Source organism: Spermophilus citellus, assembly GCF_964194105.1.
Source record: "Spermophilus citellus genome assembly, chromosome: 3".
Taxonomy (NCBI): domain Eukaryota; kingdom Metazoa; phylum Chordata; class Mammalia; order Rodentia; family Sciuridae; genus Spermophilus; species Spermophilus citellus.
Window position 1 is genome coordinate 61,225,407 of NC_138184.1, and position 21,544 is coordinate 61,246,950.

Genomic DNA, 21,544 nt, shown 5'->3' on the forward strand with positions numbered 1-21,544 from the left:
TCAAAGCCAGGCTCCACAACTTAGCGACACTTTGTCTCTTAAAAAAATACATAGAGAAAAAAGGGCTGGGGATGTGGAACAGTGGTTATGTGCCACTGGGTTCAACCCCTGGTACTGGAGGGAAAATTTTTTAAAAAAGAAAAGAACAGCTAGTGGTGAAGCTCTTGCCCCCTACCATGTGTCATGCTCCGGGTTTAATTCTCAGCCCAATTAAAACAATAATTTTTTAGATGTCACCAGTGAACCCTCTTGAGCCTAGGTTTAATGGGAATGTTTCAGCCAATTCCAATTATTTTAATAGCTGTAGGGCTCTTTGGGTTCTCTCTTTCTCATGAAAGCTTTAATAATTCTCGTTTTTTTTTAAGAAATGTAGACACATTTCTCTTTTATCAAAGTTGTTGAATTTGTAGGCCTAAAACTGTTCGTGATCTTTCCTTATTTCTGTATACTTAAAGTTCATAGGCTCTCCAGTGATATCCTGATTTTTACTTTCTAAATGTATTATATTGTGGTCAGAGAACATAGTTTGTATAATTAAAATCCTTTTGGTTTTTTTTTTGGTACTTGTTTTGTGGCTCAGACTAAGGTTGTGTCTTAAAAGTATTCTTTACAAGCCGGGCCTGATGGCACACACCTGTAATCCCAATGGCATGGGAGGCTGAGGCAAGAGGATCGAGAGTTCAAAGCAAGTATTCTTCCTGGTACCCTGGAAACCAATGAAAATTGGAAAATTGTCCTGCTGTTTTGGTGGAATGTTCTGAAAATTGAGAGGAATGTTGAAATCTCTAACAATAATTGTGTATTTTTCCTGTTTGTTTATACTGGCTTTTTCCTTCATATATTTGGCACTCTTTAGGAGCCTAATGTTGAGGATCACTATGTGCTCTTATGAATTGACACCTTTCTCCCTAAAGGACCTTTTTTTATTCCTGATATGATGGTATCTGCCTAGGAGTCTACTTTGCCTCATAAACAAGAAATTGAGAGTAGCATCCCTACTAATAGGACTGAGTGACATCATCATATACCTCCTGCCATGATACATGGGATAGGTACTTGACACCTAATCACTTAGTGACAAGGAGTGCTTTGTTCTTGAGCACCTTCTATATATTAGGGATGGATCCAGCACCCTCATATCTTCATGTCCCATCCTCCAGACCACTCTGCCAGTGGTGGAGGTGATGAAATTGATGATGAGATCCTCAAGTGGGGCATTCCTTGCCCAGTGGAGAACCCCAGATGGAGATCCCAGAGTCTGACTTCAAAGCTCTGTTGGTTCTGTTGGCCTGTTCACAGTGCTCTGCCTAAGGTGGTGAGCTGTGGGCTCATGGTGCCATTTCCTTGGGTGAAATAAATATTTTCTTCAGAAGGGGAAGTCTCACAACCGTGTCTTATGCTCACTTCTCAGCTGAATTTAATCTGTGTAAATATCATGGGGGCTCATCTTGGTCAGCAGTGCAGAGCAGAGGTCAATTAATTGCCTCAAATGGTGTCTGGCTGATCTTTGCCTTCAAGAGCCAGACAGTTGTGCCTTCCCCCACAAACATCATCTGCAGTGTCCTTGGAGTTTTCCCATGTTCCCTAGAAAAGCTGCTGTTTTCCCAGTTTCACTGTTTCTAAGGAGTGGCTGAATTGTATTTCTTCTAATCAAGCCAACTACACTCCTTGTCAATGCTTGAATCATAGCTTCTCCGTCACAGTAGGCTTACACAGGAGTTTATGTTACTGACAGCACCTATAACACCAGTGTTTGTGGTACACAGCACATTTCAAATACGTGGACTAGGTGGAATGTCCCCATGCATAGATGAGGAACTGTGGTTCAGTGGGATGTGTCACCAGTCTGGCATCACTCAGCTAGGAAGAGTAAGATCAGGATAGGGCCCAGGCCTTCTGACTACAAATCCATTACTTGGATCATGCTCAATCCTGCTTTACTTGGGATCCTGGAATAGTCATCCCTCCGATAATGTTCTGGACCAATCCTTCTGTAGAAACTGCTGCCTCCTGAGCTGCCTCTGGGTTTATTGTTTTATTTTTTATCACGAAAACTTTCAGACATACATGAAAGCATGGTGAGATATGTTTCCATGTACCTGCCCCTGCACACACTTCAGTAGTTATCACTACCTCTGGATTGTATGTTGACAGTTTCAACATGTAGCACTAAAAGATAAAGCTGTTTCATTATTTGCACTTTACTTACTCTTTTACCTTTCTGTTTAAGAGTTTGCTTGAATCAAATACAGATAAATGCCACACATTGTAGTTTTTGAGCAGTGTCTTTGTTTATTCCTCTTTTTTCCTTCTTATTTATTTATTTTGGTACCAGGAATTGAGCCTGGGGTGCTTAACCACTGAGTCATATTCACAGCATATTTTTGGTTTTTGAGACAGGGTCTTCCTAAGTTTTTCAGGGCTGTACTAAGTTGCTGAGGCTGGCTTTAAACTTGAAATCTTCCTGCCTCAGCCTCCCAGGTGGAGCTCCTGGGATTATAGGTGTGCTCATTTTTATTGTTATTATTTATTTATTTGGGGGATGGTGCTGGGGATTGAACCCAGCCAGGGCCTTGTGAATGCTAGGCAAGCACTCTACCAACTGAGCTGTATCCCCAGCCCCTTTATCAGTTATGATTTATATATATATATATATATATATATATATATACACACACACATACATACACACACATATATAAAATATGCAAATATTTGGGGGTGTGTGTGTGTATGTATATGTATATATATATATACACATACATATATAGTATGTAGTTGTAGGATGTAATACCTTTATTTTATTTTTATTTGTTTTAATTTTATTTGGTGCCAGGGATCAAACCCAGTGCCTCACACATGCCAGGTGAGCACTCTACCACTGACCCACAGCCCCAGCCTTCATTTATTTTTAAATAAATAATTCAAATACAAATATTGTGTGTGTGTGTGTGTGTCTGTAATTTTCAGCTTACATGTGGTATTGAGGTGTATATGCATACATATATACACATATATATATAATCTTGTCCTGTGATTCTTTCTGGAAATATCCCTGTTCTCTGATGGCAGAACGTGAACTAACAGTTCCACTGAGAAACTCTTTTCCACCCACAACCGTGCCTTGACCTCATGTCTTTTAGGAAATTTGTGGGGAGTCTGTATTGTTCTCTGATCTTGCAGACTTGGTTCTCAGAACCCAAGGACTTGTACCTGTCTGACCTGTAGTTTGATTGGCAGCTGGAGCGTGATGGTTAACACTGGAAATGGGACTTTGTCAAATGTACTTCATGGAAGCCTGAAGATACATTAGGCTTTCAGTGGTAGGTTGTAAGTATATTTGTGTGTGTCTGAGGGAGAGAGAGAGGCAGACCAACCTTTCATTACACTGAAATATCAAGACATGAGACTTAAATAATGTGGATTTCAATTAAGCATTTTGCAGAATCAGATTACGAATGCCACAAAAGTCTTCCATGGTGAAGATGAGTTGCTTAACACTAACTCATGCGTTCAGTAGACCTCCTTGGGCATTGAGCTTTGGTGATTTCAGGTGTAATGAAGAGCTCATCCTTGGGTTCGGTGCACAGTCATAGACAGTACATAGGGCAGAATTTTTTTTTAAACAAAATTCACATTTTATTTAGATTGAAATAAACTATACAAAATTGATTTTCTTCACCAAAAATAACAGCAATATTTTCTGTATTATTTCTAGATAAACCGCGAAACATTTATTTTGTAGGTTTTCCAGGTTTTGCTTATAAATCAAGACGAGGCAGTAGATATAGTCATGGAAAAAGAAAACAGACAAGTTGCCCATATCCACAGCCTCTGATTCTGTCTTGACCGTGAAGCAGAAGTGTTCACCATTTACCTGCTAAAATGAAGGTGTAGGCTTATGAAGACGTAGACTCAACAAGGGAATGTAAACAGCAACAACCAGATGTGGAACAACTACGGCAAGCTCTTCCACTCAAATTTTAACTGTCACTTGTTCTTTAAGTTCTTTTGATAAAGACAAAATCTATACTGAAATCTGTTTGGTGAGCTCACAACTCTGGTTAATTCCCTTAATTGTCCATTACAGGTTTTAACACACTTAAAACTCCTAATAGTCAAAGGTCAACAGTAGGCTTCATTGTAACATTTCATAAGATGTATTCTTTTCTTATACCTCCTCAAAATTTATTTCTTCAAAATTGATAATAATACCTGACAACTGGATCCATAGTAATAATACATTTTATAACCTAAAAGACTTTAACTAAAACAATTTCAGAGTGCTACTAGCAGAGGTCACGCAGAGGTGAAATGTAGTACTTCCAATGCAGTCTTCTGGAAGAACAGACAATTTTTCAAAGCACGAGAGCTCAAACAGGTGCCATGTACATAGGCAGATTACCAATGGCTAATGTATTCATGAGGCCTGTAGGCAAAGATATTCAGTGATAAGTGACCTACATATACCTTAAGGCTTTTCTTCCAAATATCAAATATAAGTGAAAGCCCATTTTAAAAGTCTTTTAGGTATTTTCAACAGTTTCTGAATTATCTGTAGGAAGCTCTGACTTAGTTGTATATAGTTTGATATGTGTCTACCATTAAATCCAGATCATACTTTATATCAAAATTTATGTTAAGCAAAGCCAAGTTACTTGACCTTTGGTCTGTCAAAGTGTTCCTCAAGTATGCTTTAAGACGCTTTCGTCCATTTTCATAGCGCTCATTCTCAACCTTCATTACAGGAAGAATACACAGGACCTTCAGCAAAGCATATACATTAGGAAAAAAACTTGATATCAGGCAAATGAAGGGCTTCATAAATGGTGGATGGAAGGAGGGCAGAAAATTTTTGATGTTCTGGGTAACCATCCAATGACAGACCACCCTGCCTTTCTTCCTAAAATCCTTTTTCTTTTGCTACCTTTCTGCCCATCCATCCAACCTGCCATCACTGGTGAACAGGCAGCTCATTCAGCCTACTTTTTTCTAAGATGACTTTCCCTCTCCAGTGCTGTCATGGGGTCCTATATTATTTCTCTCATGGGTCTGTCAGTTCTGGTCTCAAGACTATAAGTCCTGGGGGTGACTGTGTTCCAGCTTGTCACTGCTAATCACTTTCATCTTTGAGAACCTTGTATTTAGGATGAAAATGGCTATAGGGCTTGGGCTGAGAGTTCAGGGGTTCCTAAGCTCTACCCTGAGCCCCAACACTTGCTGCATTTTTTATCAGTGAGAGGAAATAGGTGCTGATGAAACCTGCCTTGTGGAGGTGATGTGAGGAGGCAGCATACAGTATGGGGATGCTCAGTGCATGTGGAAGTGTGACAGCAGGAATTGCTTCCATGAACGTGACAGCTAAGACCACTATTACTTATTGAGAACCAAAAATGCCAACATGGATGAGAACAGATCAGAAGCCTTGGGCTAACGAAGAGTGTGCCATGTGAGCAAGAGAAAGGTGGAAGGACGGAGCCACGTGGCCAGTGATTACCTATGCAAGTGCTTATTCTGCACTGAAATCTGGTGGGCAGTGTCCACTGGCATTTTCAGGGACCCCACAGGAGTGGGCCAATGGCCAAGGTCAATAGAAAAAGGCAGATTCTTACCCACATGCAGTAGACTCTGGCAGAAGGGCCTGGTCCTACCTGCCATTTATACAAGCTTTAAATTCAACCCCGGGGCCAGAGAGATGGTTATTCTAATATATTTCCCCAGTAGACTCTCTGGGTGCGGCGGCAGTAGGGGAAAGAACAATCAGCAGAGTGAGCATGCTCATACCTGGCCTGGCTACCCTTGAACCATGAAAGCCTTCGTCCTAAGCCTCTTTTTCTCCAGTGTAAAATTGCCAGGATTTGGCATGCTTATGCAAAGTAGAAAATATGTCATAAGCCATTGTCTTCCTCAGGTTCCAACAGCACCCACTGTGCCTCTCCTCTCTGGTGTCATATTCACATTGACCTTCCCTTTGTTCTCCAGTAGGACTGATGTGAATTACAGCAAGACTGCAAGTCTTCCCATGACACAGTAGTCCTTCTGACAGATGCCTCAGAACACCACTCCTGCAGTGTTGTTGGGCTTCCCAGGACAAGCTGTTCAGGCTGGGGTTGGCCTCAGTGCAGCCCAAGAGTCTTCTTTACCATCCTGGGGCAGGTTCTTATTGCACATCACAGGCAATTAACAGGGCACGACATACCATATAAGCACAATTAAGTCTTCTGTTCTCATTGACTTTAAACACTAATGTTTGTTTAGTTGGTTTGTGTACCAGGGATTGAACTCAGGGGTTGAGGCTGGCTTTAAACTCACTATCCTCCTGCCTCAGCCTCCCGAGCCGCTGGGATTACAGGCCTGCGCCACCACACCTGGCTCTTGTTTAATTTTTTTGAACAGAAAATGATTTTAATTAATTTGCATTGGCTATATTCCGTTGGCCAAACCTAGCATTAGAAGCAGAAAAAGGGAGGCTTGTCCTGACCAAGTTAGGAGGGTGCTGCCATTTCTGTGTATTGGTGTGGATATATTGTAATTAAGAATTGGGGCTATTAATGCTATCTGCCCCAAGGAAGTGTTTTTCTATCTAGCTTATTTTTTTTTTCTCTATTTAGTTCTTTCTCATAAACTTCTATTAAATGTTACCTTAGGAAAGGTTGACATAGTCTTCAATAAAAATATTGTTATCTATTCCCTCCAATCTCCATGTCTATCACTCTGCCATTTATTTACTCTCAAGTCCTGACCACAATATTATATTATTGTGTCTATAGTTTGTCTCACTAAGCAAAGCATGAGCTCCCCAAAGACAAATTTGCTTCTGTCCTGTCCTACAAAATCCTGAATGAATGAACTGTGTATCTGTGGGTCTGGGGAAAATTTTTCAGATAAAGATAAATTCCATGTCTTTCAGCTTGGGAACTCCATTTTGAAAATGCCAGAATGTCCATCCCAAATGGATGGTTCAGCATGAATTTCTAACCACAGTCCTGTGTACTAATCAGTTTTCCAATTGTGGCATATATGCTTCCACCTTCCATTCTGTTCTGGCATGGTCAATGAGCATGACTGGCTCTCTGGAAGTCAGCACACTTGCCTTTCTCCTAGAGGAGAGAATCTATGGTGGATTGAGAATCTTTATCTATGAGAAGTCCTCTTTTGCTTTGAGTGAGGGATGGGATTCTCCTCCCTTAACTGTGCCAGGTCTTTGGGTACAGAAATGGTGGAAAAAATACGAGATCCAGGGCTGGGGCTGGGGCTCAGTGGAAAAACACTTGCCTCGCACATGTGAGGCTATGGGTTCGATTCTCAGCTCCACATAAAAATAAATAAACAAAATAAAGGTATTGTGTCCATATATATTAAAGAGAGAGAGAGAGAGAGAGAGAGAGAGAGAGAGAGAGAGAGAGAAATACACCAAAAGAAATTCAAACACAGGGAAGGCTTTATTGGAAATTTTGCCCAATAAGCAAGAAGATGCATTTCCGACTGAAAGCGTGCCAGGCTGACCTTGAATAAAGGGAACTGGTTTATTTATGTGTATTTGCTGTGGGGCAGGGGTGGGGGTGGGGAGAGGGCCGGGCACCTAGAGTCTAGGGTTTTCATTGGTTTGGGGCATAGTTTCAAAAGGTGTTTCCTTTCCCTGTGCTAACATTTAAGGCTTTGGTGATCTGGCAGTCAGCTTGGAGCCTGGGAACAGTTAGATTCCTTCTGCTAGTATAAAATTTTGAGTAACAAGTGAAAGTGTGAGCTTACTTTAAGCCTGAAGCAATGGTGCCTCAGTTCATTTATCTAGCTCATCCCTGGAGACTGTTTGATAAGTCATTCTGGTTTTAAGAAGCACTTGGTTTTCTTAATTTTGTTTTTGTTTGTAATGAACATTAAACTTGGACTGGGCCTGGTCATGCAGCCTATTATCCCAACGGCTTGGGAGGCTGAGGCAGGAGGATCAGGAGTTCAAACCCAGCCTCAGAGACTTAAGGAGGCCCTATGAAACTTAACAAGACACTGTCGCTAAATAAAATATTGAAAAGCCTGGGGATGTATGGGGTTCAGTGGTTAAGTACCCCTGGGTTCAATCCCTGGTACCCCCCCTCTGCCCCAAAAAATAAATAAATATACTTGGTATTATTCCACTGAGTGACATCCCCAGTCATTGTTATTTTTAATTTTGAGATGGTGTTGTACATAGGCAAGACTTCCTGGAAGGGGTTCGCTGCCTCCCCCCCCCTCGGGGGTTGGGGCCCTACGCATGCTCTTTAACCTACTGTAGCCTGCTCCTGCACCTTCCTAGAGGGACCAGCTGGGCCTGGCCAGGCCTCTGAGCAAGGGCCCAGTACCTCATGTGTGTGCAGCGGCGGTGACGCTCCATCACATGCCAAGGTAGCTGATCCATTGCCCCTCGCCCACCGTGAGTGGCTTGCTGCCTGTTTGTCGCGAGCAGCTCCCGAAGCTGGAGCGGGCCTTGGTCTCGGAGGTCAACCGCAGGCGGGTCCCCGGCCGTGTCCTACCCGGACCAGAATCCCCGGCGACGCGAACACACCACACCGACTCACGGAGATGTCTTTCCAATGCTTCGTTTATTCTCACAGCAGTCCTCACACAGCAGCAGCGGAGCAGAGACCGGACGGACCAATCAGGCGGCTGGTGTCAATGCCTAACCTGAGAGGTGCTGCCTGTCCTCCGTGCCTTATATTTATACTAAGTTTAAACCTTGGGGTTTTTCCTTTACATCACTTGTTTTTTCACTACCTTATCCATGCTTAACACACTTCGCACTCATCACTATCTTATCCACACTGCGCACTTGTAACACATTTGCCTAGAGTTAATATTATCTATATCTAACACGCTGTATACTTGTCCCAACATGTTTTTACAACAGAGAAACATGTTTGCCTGAAGCACATTTGCTATAGCTAATGTCAAAGCATTTTACTTAAAGCACATTTTACCTAAAGTACCTTAATACCTAATACTAATACCTAATACTTATTAACTAATATTCATTCTACACACTAAATACTAATATCTAATACTTATTAACTAATACACATTATAGTAACTTAATATCTAATGCTTATTGGCTGATATTCATTCCATATAACATCTAATATTAACATTCACTCCATACAGTCCACCCCCTTGATACTGAGGGTGTTAAAGTACCCGAGAGTATCAATTAGAAAACATACAATGTCTTGACGTATCACAGCAAAATCCAATCATAGCAAATCTCAGATAATGACAAATCTTAGTCCAAAGTTCACAGCATACCGGATACGGCACGACAGGAGACACCGGTGAACAGTGCTGTAGTCTGGATTGTACGTCACGTGGCAATCTTCTGATTTTTACAACGGCTCCGTGTATAATGACACACTTCGCTGGAACAATTGCGGATTGGTACAGGTGTATCCGTATCCTGTCGTCCACTCTGCCAAAAAGGTTTATCTTCATCTCTCCCCAGGACATATTGCCCTAGAAAGTGCTAAAGAACATTCTGTTGTTAGAAGTTATTTTATATCTTGGTAAACGGGGAAGGCGCACATGCTCCAAGGTCACAGTCCATGCATATCTAAACATAGGTTCAACTAATTTCCTTAAAGCAATATCCTGCAATAATCTTGGTTGGAAAGGTGGTTGGTTACACAATGGTCGTTTGCAATAGGATCTAACATACAATCCATGTGGTTTGGACTCTAAATTAAGGGCTGTGCAATAATACCAAGACCATGGGTGTGTGTTTCTAAGATGATTGGTCCAATAATTTGAGTAATGTGAGTAATTTGATGGATTTTGATCATGGTTGGTTTTTAAAATTTCTGTGAAAAGTCCCATAAGGACTTTATTATGTTCTGGGTATTTCTCTAATTTGGATACATCAGCAGCATGTACATACATGTAATAAGTATGGTTCCACACATGGTTAAGGAAACAAATTAAATTAGGTAAAGCACAAGATTCATTAATAGGAACATGCATGGGACAGCTAGGTCCAGCCCAAACCTTCACCAGGTGTCGTAGCATGTAAAAATTGTCAGGTCCCAATGAGTTATATCCCACATAACTCCAAAAGTCTCGCACATGGTACTGCAGACACAGGCGACAGCAGGAGAAGTGCTTCTCCTCAGCGGAGTTCCCAAGACGTCCACGTTTTCGATTTTTACGCTGTCTCCTGGTCGTTGTATGCATGATGCCTAGTTTCTTGTCAGAAAATGCTAGAGAAAATAGAGGGATCATCAGCTGGTTCTACATAATCTATAGGTAATCTGTCTAGTTTTACGTGTATTATAGTCAGTTTCCATGCATAAGTCAACATAGGATCTATTAGGCGCCTTAAGGCTAAATCCTGTAAGCTACGTGGGGAGAACGGCGGTTGGTCGCAGGAGGCATGTCGCCTGCATAGTGTCTTGTTAGATAATATAGAGGGGCGCTTCTGAAGTAGAATCATCGTATTAATATACCAGGTCCATGCATATGTTTCTCTGGCATCGAGAGCATGAGTGAAGCTAACATTAGAACAGATATCATGGTTCGTTCTCATAATTTCAGTGAATAAACCCAATAAAACCTTATTGTGTTCAGGGTATCGTTGTCGGAGTGACACGTCCATAGCATGTACTGGCATATAATACGTATGATTCCATACATGGTTTAAAAATGAGATTAGGCTGGGTAACACACAGGGGTTTGATAGGTCACAATGTAGTTTACAGCATGATCCTGCCCATACTTTAACTAAATGTCTTACTGTCACAAATGCATCTTCTCCTAGTACGTTGTACCCTACTATGGACCAAAAGTCCCGTACATGATACTGTATGCACAGTCTACAACGTGCAAAATGGTTGAGTTCAGCTACTCTTTCACGCAGCTCACGGCGTCTTTGCTTACAGCGCTTCTTCATAGTTTTTGTATGCATGTCTCTTAGTCTCTTGTATCACAATCTGTTCTGTTGAGGAGCTGTGGAGTCTGCAACAGATTTTAACACCAAAGAAGAGTAACACAATTATACAAAGATAAAATAGTAATTCCTTAAACCAATGAAAAGGGTTCCATCTCATTATACAAGCAAAATCAGCATGAACAAGTTTCCTAAAGAAGCCAACAAGAGAACAATCATAGGCATACTTAAAATCTCTTGGTTGTAAATAACCAGAGTCTACCAGCATCTTAATCTTGTGGGTTTCTCCCTCAAAGGTTTGTAGCAACTGTTTAGTCTGATTATGTACGTTCTCAATGATTTTGCCATGGTTCTCATAATAAGTCTTTAAAATATCAGTAGATTTAAGCATTTGTTCGTAAACTCTTCCTTCGGGAGGCATATTAACGAAAATATTTAATCCAAAAGTATGGTTACTAATATAGGTGATATGAGTCATTTTTCTCCTGGTATAATCGATCTGATGTTGGGTTACATTTTTGTTGCTGTATTTATGCCTCTGTACAGTCAAATTATGGTGTTCCACCATCATCACATTGCTGTGTATGTGACAACCAGCTTCCAATGTGATATTATTGCTGTAGGTTATATTTTTCCATCTCTGTACCACATAATTCACAGGGTGGCAAGTAACAATTCTATAATTGCCTAGGTCCATTAACAAGCTCTGAGGAGTAGCCACTGTAATCTCAGAAGTTAGTGGCTCATCAGAAAGCATGTTATATGCCAAAAAGGTTTGTTTTCCTATTTGCATCACATTATCTTCAGACACATAAAAAGAAGCATCATGCCAAGTAAGCCAATAAAACCTATCATATGGGAAGACCCATTGTCCATTGTCCAATCTTTGTGGAAAAGCTTTAGTTGGATATCCGATGACAGGTTGGTTAGTAGTAATCTGCCATAAACGCAGTTCACAAGTGCCGGAGTCACAATAAGAATCTGCAGATGGGTCCAAGATGGTTAAGTAAGATGAAGTCTCCCTTCCCATGCCGGTTTGGAAAAGGAGCTTAATATCATCAATTCCAGCTCTTATCATATCTTCAACATGGTCACATTCTTGAGTTTTTTGCAGGGTTTCAATCTGTTTCGAGAGAAATCTGTCTCTGGCTTCGTGGAGGGTTTCAACAGCCTGAATATGCTCTTTCAGTAGTTTTTGCTCCAATGCTAATCTATCCATAAGTAGGCTTGCCGAGTGTAGGTTCTTTGATATACCTGAAATAACTTCTTGTTGTCGGCCTTGTAATGCCTGCAACGAGGATATTTCCACACGAAGTTCCTCAGTCATAGCCCCAGCGATTGCTGCTCCCAATGCTGCTCCCGCCAGGAATGCTCCCAAGGCGGCTAGCTGGAGAGGTCGCCGTCCCGCCGCATTCCTCTGCAAAGAGAAGAACATGTCCGGGACTACCGTCTTCCAGCTGCCAGTTCCGCACGTCGGATTGCCCTTCAGGGAGTTTCCTAGTGCCAGTGTAAGTTTCACTGGTTGAATCACAGGCTCTACCAGGAAGCGCTTTGGTTGGGAGACTAGGGGCATAAAACCTCCTGTGGTTTTAGTTACTGGGTCGTTCTTGGGTGGTGACAAAACCGCACGAGGGTAATGTGCAGTTACCCATCCGTGTGTGGAATTAAATCCTCCTCTATCTATCAGACAAGGCCTCAAGGATTCAGGTTGCATGTAACACTTATCCATGGTTAACTTTCCTGCGTAGATGACATGGTTGCCAGAATATGAATCAAACACATCCGTGGTGTTATGGACTACGTCATGGGCTACTAGATCATATACAGCCCAGTTGTCATTATTTTCAGGTTGTTTCATTAGCATATAGAAATAATAGGGCAATTTTCCAATATATATCTTTTGAGCCCAATGTTCAAAATTCATACCTGCCGTCATCCACCAATCCAATGTTTTGTTGTCTGCTTCTTTGACATGATATCGGATCTTGGCATTCCAGATGCTGTCTACCGGACATCCTTCCTCCTGATTAGTTGTGGAGTCCCACGTCACAAATTCTGCTCTCTTGTATTCACCAGATTTAGTGGCAATACTCTTGGATGAGGTTCTATGGTTTAGGATACCAATCTCTTCAATCTCCGGATACGCCCACCGAAGTCTCGTGATGTGGGGTCGTAGCATGGTGTTTTCAAATTCCTTGTCCGGATGCCTGGAGAATTCTTCATACTTAGCACTCTCCGGGACCCAGACTCTAGACAGGAACCCATCATCCACCGCATCCATGGGCACGTCATACACGGAGGTATCATTGTGCCATAGATGTCTGTGGAGTCCCTGTACCAGTTTCATATTGTTTGGGTGCCAGGCACAGTTAGAATGGTATAGGTCCATAGGGACACCCTTCGTGTCCCGGAAAGCAGCCCGAGGGCTAGACATCGGGATTGACAAATTATGTAGGTGGTACCAGATTGTGCTGTTGGATATGTTGAACACTGGGATGAGGGAGGAAAAGAAATCATCATATCCTCGGCCTCCAATGTTCCAGTATGACAGTTCCTGGCCTCTCCAAGTCTGTGCGGATTGATTCATGGCAAATACAGGTTGTAGGAAGGTCACATTCCATTTCCTCGTATCTCCTGGTGGGACAATCAGAACTGGTTGAAAAGTTTGGTTTTCAAATGAATACCAGTTATGTGTGTTATTTGTCACTAGTCTTACGTGGGTTGCATTCATCCATACTTGGTGTGGTTCTTTAACACAATTATTTTTGTCAAAATTATAGCACCATGTCCAGTTCCATATCATGAAGTTTTTTATCTTATCTAGGGCGGCATTGGCTTCTTGGTTCAACAGTGTCTTGGCATTAAACAGCGGGTATGAAGAAGTTGGTTGCTGAAATCTTGAATTGATGTCACCGAGGTTCCATTCCTTGTTGTTTCCTTTTTCCACATGCTTGTATATATATCTTCCTGTCTTGTTGTCCTGCAGCATCCACCCCTGGTGGTGGAATTGACGGAATGCACTATTCCGTGAGACATCCTCATGGGTTTTGAAAGCACAGGGTCTATATGCAAAGTTCCCAAATCCGTTCACTGATTGGTTTTTTTGGTTTATGTAATAAAATCTATATCTGCAAGTCGTAAGTTCTTCTTTCAGCATAGTGAAACAAACTCGCCCCACAAATGCATATCCTTGTGTCATATCTTGCATATGTCCAAAAATTGCTCTGACACACAAGACTGCCAAAGGGTTCGGAGATCCATCAGCCCATCGATAGTTGGGCTGGGCCTTATTGTGTGTGAACGGCTGTGGCAGTGGGTCGGTCAACACCACTGGGCTTCTCCATGTCTCCAGACCTAAAGTAGCCATCTTCCACCAGGCATCAATTGGTGGATAGGAAATATTAGTAATCAGCCAGTCTTTATTTGGTGACTGTAGCATTTCAAACTTCCCAAAAATAGGCAAATTAGGAAAGTCCATAACACAAGTCACATAATGTGTAAATTTAAGAGTTTTGTTCTGGAGATAGTCCAACCATATTGTCATATTTCTATCCTTAGTACTCATGTATTCTAAATAATCTTCCAATATTGTTGGGCAAGTCTCACCATAAGGGGGTCGTAAGTCTGTCGGCCAGGCCGCAATTGGTCTGGCCCCTTTTAGTGGTCCCCTTGGCTGCGCATACCAATCGTTCATTACAGGTTTGGATTCATTGTATGGAAGTAGCCATAGAGTATCTGTCGTAGGTAGTGGAGGGGTGGTACTGGTCTCCTCGTCTTCTCCTTCTTCAGCATCATCGTCTTCTTCATATTCTTCATATTCGTAGTCGAATCTCATATATCTTTGACTGAGGTCCCGTTGGGCCCACAACTCGAGTTGTATTGTTGGAAGGTCCAATTCCGATGCTTTGCCGCATTCGAATTGTTCATCATCCTCCAGTTCTTCTCTCATCACATACACCTGAGACCAGTCTTTCCCTTCCAATGCTGCCGTAGCATTGTAATTTTCCACTCTCATCACTTTGGTAAGTTTCCTCCAATGGTATACAAAATAGGGTTTCTGTGCCCATAAGTCCAACACTCCTTGAATCAGATGGCATCGCAGAGGATTGGTGTCATACCTGTTAGGCATTCCTCCTTCAGTTGTTGTCCTGAACAATGGTGAATACACATCATCAGAGAATAGCTCCCAGTACCCAGTACAGTTCTGAGGTGTTGACCATCTGTTGTAGTGGTTACAAAAAGCATGGGTGTGCCAATATAGATATCTGATTGCTGAAAGATTTTGTCCTAGGCGATGTGCATGTTTCCAGTATCCTGGGATCACCGTGCCCCCACCAGTGGCATTCCATTCCTGAATGGTTTGAGGGAATCTTAAGTAAGATGTTATCCATCGTCCCATAGACCAAGTAGCTCGTTCAGTAAGGTTGTATTTCTGGATCCATACTGTGGGGGGCACTGTCGTCACGCCAGTTGGAGTAGTGACGCCAGTTGAAGTTTGATTAGCCACTAACGTGGTGACAAGAAGTGTGGTGGTCAGGGTGGTATTTGTGATCTTCATGATGCTCACGGTGACTTCGCCAATCACGTCAGTGATAATAGTTTTCCTAACAGTTTTGTTAGACCCAAAAAGAGTTCCGAACAGTAATAGCACTTGAGAAAGTAACATGCGGCTTGCTATGGCACAGTAGCCCTACAGCCACAATTTTTATCTCTGAAAAATTTTACACAAGTTCCCAATAGGCTCCACAAACATAGGCACACAGTAAATCAACTCAAATACTAGTAACACCTAGAACAGTTATCCCCAGAAACACACAGTGTAGTTCAATACGTAACATCCAAAAAAGTTTTGTATGCATTGTGTCATGTTATGAGTAGAGCTATTATTAGGGCTATTAGTACAATTATTCACAATAGCTTTTCTCCAATCCACGCAGTGGAAGTAACCACCAATTACAATACAACCATAAATTATCACAAGAATCCATAAACATTGAACAACAATCCAAGTTCTACCTTGGCACCACATCCTTAACCTTAGTTAGTCTTAATTGCCCTTTTTCTCCTGAGGTCCAAATTGTGTTCCCTGGTCCATGTGCCAGTGCATCCCCCTTTTGAACTGACCTGTCCTTACGATCCCGAATCCAAACCCTGGACTGTCGTGGAGGGTCAATTTCACTGGGGTTCTCCAAGCTCTGGGTTTCCCCTGGGAATGTTTCCTCAAAGGGTGACTTCCTGTGCAGTCTTTGCCTAGAATTAAGTTCAAAAACTGCAATTAGTATTGCTTGTGGCAGTGGGGTATCATGTAACATCAGTAATTTTGTTTTAATCAATCCGTTAAATCTTTCAATATTCCCCGCTGCCGTTGGATTATAACTCAGATGAAAATCCCAATTTATGCCCAGAGTATCAGCCAATCGTTTTACTCTGGCGCTAGTGAAATGTGTACCCTGGTCGGTACTAATCACCCAAGGAACCCCATACCTGGAGCACCAGTTCCACATCGCCCCTTCGGTTGTGCGGGCATCCGCCCGCTTAGAGGGGAGAGCCATCCCTAACCCAGTACAGCAATCCACCATGGTGCACACATACCATGTGTCCCTTATTGGGCCAATATAATCCATTTGGATTCGCTGATTGAATCCCCTAGGAGTTCCCAGGGTATGTGCATAAATATGACGGAAACGGGTCCCCGCCTCTGCACATTGCCCACACTGTTGGATTGCAGTTTTGCATGCATGCCATGTCCCTTTTAGGTTTCTGGTCTGTAACCATTGGTATAGTGCGTGTGTTCCAAGGTGGCCCAGATATCTATGGAGGGATAATAATTCGGCTGCACTGAGATTAGTCTCACCTGCTCTTTTTTCCAATTGCCAGATTGGCTTCCTGGTGAATCTTAACTTTAAGTCCCCTTTTTGTTTCACTTCCCACGGGTTTTTGTTGGTCAATTTAATCGTTGCTGACGTGATTTTACTTAATTTATCAGCTTTTTCATTTCCTTTGGACATCTCGTCTGTGCGTCCTGTATGTGCATCGACATGACCAACCAAAATATGAATAGGTGCATCGGCTAGGTACTGCCAGGTGGGTTTACTCCACACATCTTTCCCATTAATTTTAAAATCTGTCATTTTCCATTTTCCTGACCAAATTGCTATACCATTACATACTGCCCATGAGTCTGACAATATATGAACATATTTTTGTTTTTCCTGCACCGATTTTTCTACTGCCAGACGGACTGCCTCAAGCTCAGCCACCTGTGCTGACTTATCTTTGCCTTCCTTAGTCAAAACTGTACCATCGCTAGGCCTTAACGCAGCCGCCTTCCAGTGGACCACCTTATCTTTAATGATTGCAGACCCATCCGTATACCACGTGTTGCCACTATCGGCGTGCGCCCCCCATTTACCAATGGGCCTCTGCGCCGCTGGCTTAGGGATCACGGGAACTGGCACCAATGGTTGTGATGCCACATCCTCTGTTAACTTCATAATTTTAGAATTACTTGTTACATGTGCCTCTCGGCACAAGTTGTCCAAATACCATTTCCACTGTAATACTTTTTTCTCAATTGGGAGTCCAGCCAATTTATCATCTCCCATCTTTACCCAGTCCAAAATTGGGACCGGTGTTCTAATTACCACTTCCTTTCCCAGCAGCGCAAAGCCCAATGATTGTAGTGCGGTGCACGCGGTCCAGATTAGTTTCTCAAATAATGAATATCTATTTTCTGCAAATGGGAACTTCTTGGTATAAAAACCCATTGGTCTCGTTTGTCCCCTCGATTTGATGTACACACCCCATACACCGTGGTCATTGATATAAACCATGTCAATCATGATAATCTCACCCTCCTGGGGAATGTACAACTGGGCATAGGAACTAATATATTCCTTGGCCAGCCTTAAACCTTCCTCCTGTTCTTTTGTCCACTGAAAGTCCGCTGCCTTCCTACACACCCTATATATTGGGGCCAGGAGCACCTGTAAGTAGGGAATATGCATTCTCCAGTATCCTAGAATTCCCATCACGTGCTGTGCTTCTTCCTTATTTCCAGGGGTTTTTAAATTCAATATTACATCTAGCACTTTTTCAGGAACTCTAGGTCCAGATGCTGTCCACATTACCCCTAGATATTTTACTGTTTCTTGTGGCCCTTGTACTTTATCCTCATTAATTGTCCATCCTTGATCCCTTAGGGTTTTAACCACCAATTTCGTTGCTAGTTCCATATCACCCTTTTCTTTTCCAGCAATTAAGATATCATCTACGTATGTCCATATCCTAACCCCTGTTGGTAGCTGGAGTTTATCCAAGGTTGTCTGAATTGCTTGGTGTGCAATTATAGGACTGTTCTTATATCCCTGGGGCACTCTGGTAAACTGGTATTGTGTGGCATTCCATGTGAACGCTGTCATTTCTCTGCTTTCTTCATGAAGTGGGATAGCGAAAAACATGTCAGACAAATCTATAACTGAAAACAATTTGGGTGCAAAATTTCTTACCTCATTATAAATACTTTCTACGTCCGGTAATGTACCAGGCATTGCCGGAGACATCTTATTCAAATTTCTATAATCTATTGTCAATCTCCACTTTCCATTAGGTTTCCTGACTGGCCAAACCGGGCTATTATATTTAAATGTACTTGTTTTCTCAATGATTCCCCTATTTTCTAATTCCTTAATAGTCTCCGTCACCTCTTCATGTCCGCCCTTTATTGGGTACTGTTTAGTGAATACCGGTGGAACATTAGGTAATTTGACCGGTTCCACCTTCACCTTTGATAACTGTCCAGCCAGGCAATCTTTTACCTTTTTCAAGGGTAGCCAATCACCATAAATTTTCCTTATTTCTTCTATTCCTAGTACTGAATGGGGCACACTTCCACACAGAGCACTGACTTCTATCTCCTTATCATACATACACAACTTAATTTTCAACTTATTCATTCTTAAAGTATGTCCAGTGATTCCTTTAACTTCTACATTTTTCCCTAACTTGTTTTTAATAAAATCTTCCCTTATTATGGTTATTTGGCTTCCTGTATCTATCAGGAAGGAATCACTGTACTTGTTGTCATTTATCCTAAATGTCAATTGTATGAACGGCCTGCACTCCGTCCAAAATTGTGTTGTCCAACATTGATGTTGGTTCTCCTTATGTTTTGCATTGTTTGTCCTTGCCAGGGCTGCCCTGGCCGGACTTTCCTCCAATCCTGGTTCCCTTGCCCCCAATTCCTGGGGTTTTGTCTGGGACCGTTCTGCCATCTGTACTCCCTGTACTCCCTGTTTCTTTCTTGGTTTGGGCGTCCACCCCCTGGCTGTCCCCTGTTCTGAAACGCGAACCTGTTGGGGCCTCCAGGTAGTGGCCCTCCCCTTCCGGGCCGACGTTGGCCAGGCGTCGGCCCTGCCTCGTTTTTTCCTGCGAAGGACAGGGTTGCAGCAAATGACATCCTGTTCTCTATCTGCAGCTCCCGGTGCTGTTTTAAAAATTCAACCACATCCCACAGAGTGTTTGCTCCTGCTAGTGCAGTAGACAGGACAACTCTATGATTTTCCGGGGCTCCTTTTAAAATGATCCTCCTCAACATAGCTGTCAAGGGGCTGCGGAGCGGAGGTACTGCTCCGTCACTATATACATAACAGATTACTCCTAACTTCCTCACCAGTTTTATACCTTCCGATGGTCCGTTCCATCTTATCTTTCCTTCTAGGAAGCCTAAATCCATGTTGGGAATTCCTTCTCTCCAAGCTCTACTGACCCATTCGAATAGGGTCCTTACCTCTAAATTATCTGCATCCGCAATTCTGGATAATGCTTCCTGTACTGATGGTTGATCAATCTGGAGGTTTAATTGTTTGACCTCATCTCCAGACAGCCTTATACTCTCTCCTCCTTTTGACCAGAGCATAAACAAAAAATCTCCGTCTGTTTGACCTTTCTGAGAGAAGTCATTTCTTAGTTGTAATATTTCTGCTCTGTTTAAGCTCCTTGTTTCCATTGACTGCTCCAACCCATCCGGGCGTCCCCTTCCGGGTGTGGAGGTTTTTATTATTGAAACTGGGCAGCTTTCTGGGTTCTCCATCTCCTCCATGATGTCTTTGAGGAATGGGTTATTGCTATTCTTTTTTATGGCTTCTGCCACTAACTGTTTACCTCGCATTCTATCTTCATCTACATCATTTATTATTTTAAGTAATATTCCCGGGATTTCTTTCTTGTCTGCTCTCTGCATAATTGGCTTTGCTGTGTTAGGGTTGCTCATTAGTATTTCTACATTGGTTCCTTTTTGGAACTCAGGCATTTTGGCCTGTACTATTCTCTCAAGTGGCCTCCATGGAGACTGGGGTTTCAGCTCGCTAGTCGACTGCCCCGTGGTTATTTTGGTGCACCGTTTAAAAAATCGCTTCATTTTTGACCTAACGTCCATTTTATAATTTTCGCGTACGCTTCCAACTTGAGCAACTTAAAATTCCAACTCAATATACTGTCTCTCTCTATGCTTAATGTTAGTTCGTGGAGGAGTTGATCGTATCTGACTTCTGCCCAGGCTCCTATTCTTTTTTTCGTCCAGCCCATCCGCAGAGGTCCGCCGTCTTCCCTTAAAGGGATTCGAGCGGGGGCATTCCTCCTTGGTTACTATCGTCTGCCCTGGTGCCGGACGGTCACGGTCACTTCGGGCTCGGATAGGCCAAGTGCGGTTGGTGTTGCAAGGGGAGTCTTACCCTTTCTGCTGTGGCTCCTGCTGGATCCTGCCGACTACGCCAACTGTCGCGAGCAGCTCCCGAAGCTGGAGCGGGCCTTGGTCTCGGAGGTCAACCGCAGGCGGGTCCCCGGCCGTGTCCTACCCGGACCAGAATCCCCGGCGACGCGAACACACCACACCGACTCACGGAGATGTCTTTCCAATGCTTCGTTTATTCTCACAGCAGTCCTCACACAGCAGCAGCGGAGCAGAGACCGGACGGACCAATCAGGCGGCTGGTGTCAATGCCTAACCTGAGAGGTGCTGCCTGTCCTCCGTGCCTTATATTTATACTAAGTTTAAACCTTGGGGTTTTTCCTTTACATCACTTGTTTTTTCACTACCTTATCCATGCTTAACACACTTCGCACTCATCACTATCTTATCCACACTGCGCACTTGTAACACATTTGCCTAGAGTTAATATTATCTATATCTAACACGCTGTATACTTGTCCCAACATGTTTTTACAACAGAGAAACATGTTTGCCTGAAGCACATTTGCTATAGCTAATGTCAAAGCATTTTACTTAAAGCACATTTTACCTAAAGTACCTTAATACCTAATACTAATACCTAATACTTATTAACTAATATTCATTCTACACACTAAATACTAATATCTAATACTTATTAACTAATACACATTATAGTAACTTAATATCTAATGCTTATTGGCTGATATTCATTCCATATAACATCTAATATTAACATTCACTCCATACACTGTTCCAGCCACAGCCGCCAGGCAGTTCCAGCTTGTCTCCTAGTGTGGGGCAATCCATTCCTGCTGTCTCTGGCTTTGCTGTCCCCGCTATGGTGCCCTCCCCATGCCATAGAGTCTGGGTGCAAACCCCGGTCCAGTGGCATACGTGAGGGGGTCAGTGGG

General features: G+C 42.7%; 1 protein-coding gene across 4 annotated transcripts in view; it reads right to left on the minus strand.

Moving 5' to 3' along the window:
- LOC308643750 (zinc finger protein 283-like) overlaps positions 1-21,544 on the minus strand; it is a 123,812-nt gene that overhangs the window by 77,104 nt on the left and 25,164 nt on the right. Inside the window, exons 2-3 of one of the 4 annotated variants that reach the window (XR_014020801.1) lie at positions 4,664-4,764; positions 3,626-3,877 (exon numbers count right to left, since the gene is read on the minus strand). The exons of the other annotated variants lie outside the window; for them this stretch is intronic. The gene's annotated coding sequence lies outside the window, so the exon portion shown is untranslated. Of the gene's footprint in view, positions 1-3,625; positions 3,878-4,663; positions 4,765-21,544 lie in introns of those variants that run through there. 4 annotated transcript variants of the gene reach the window in all.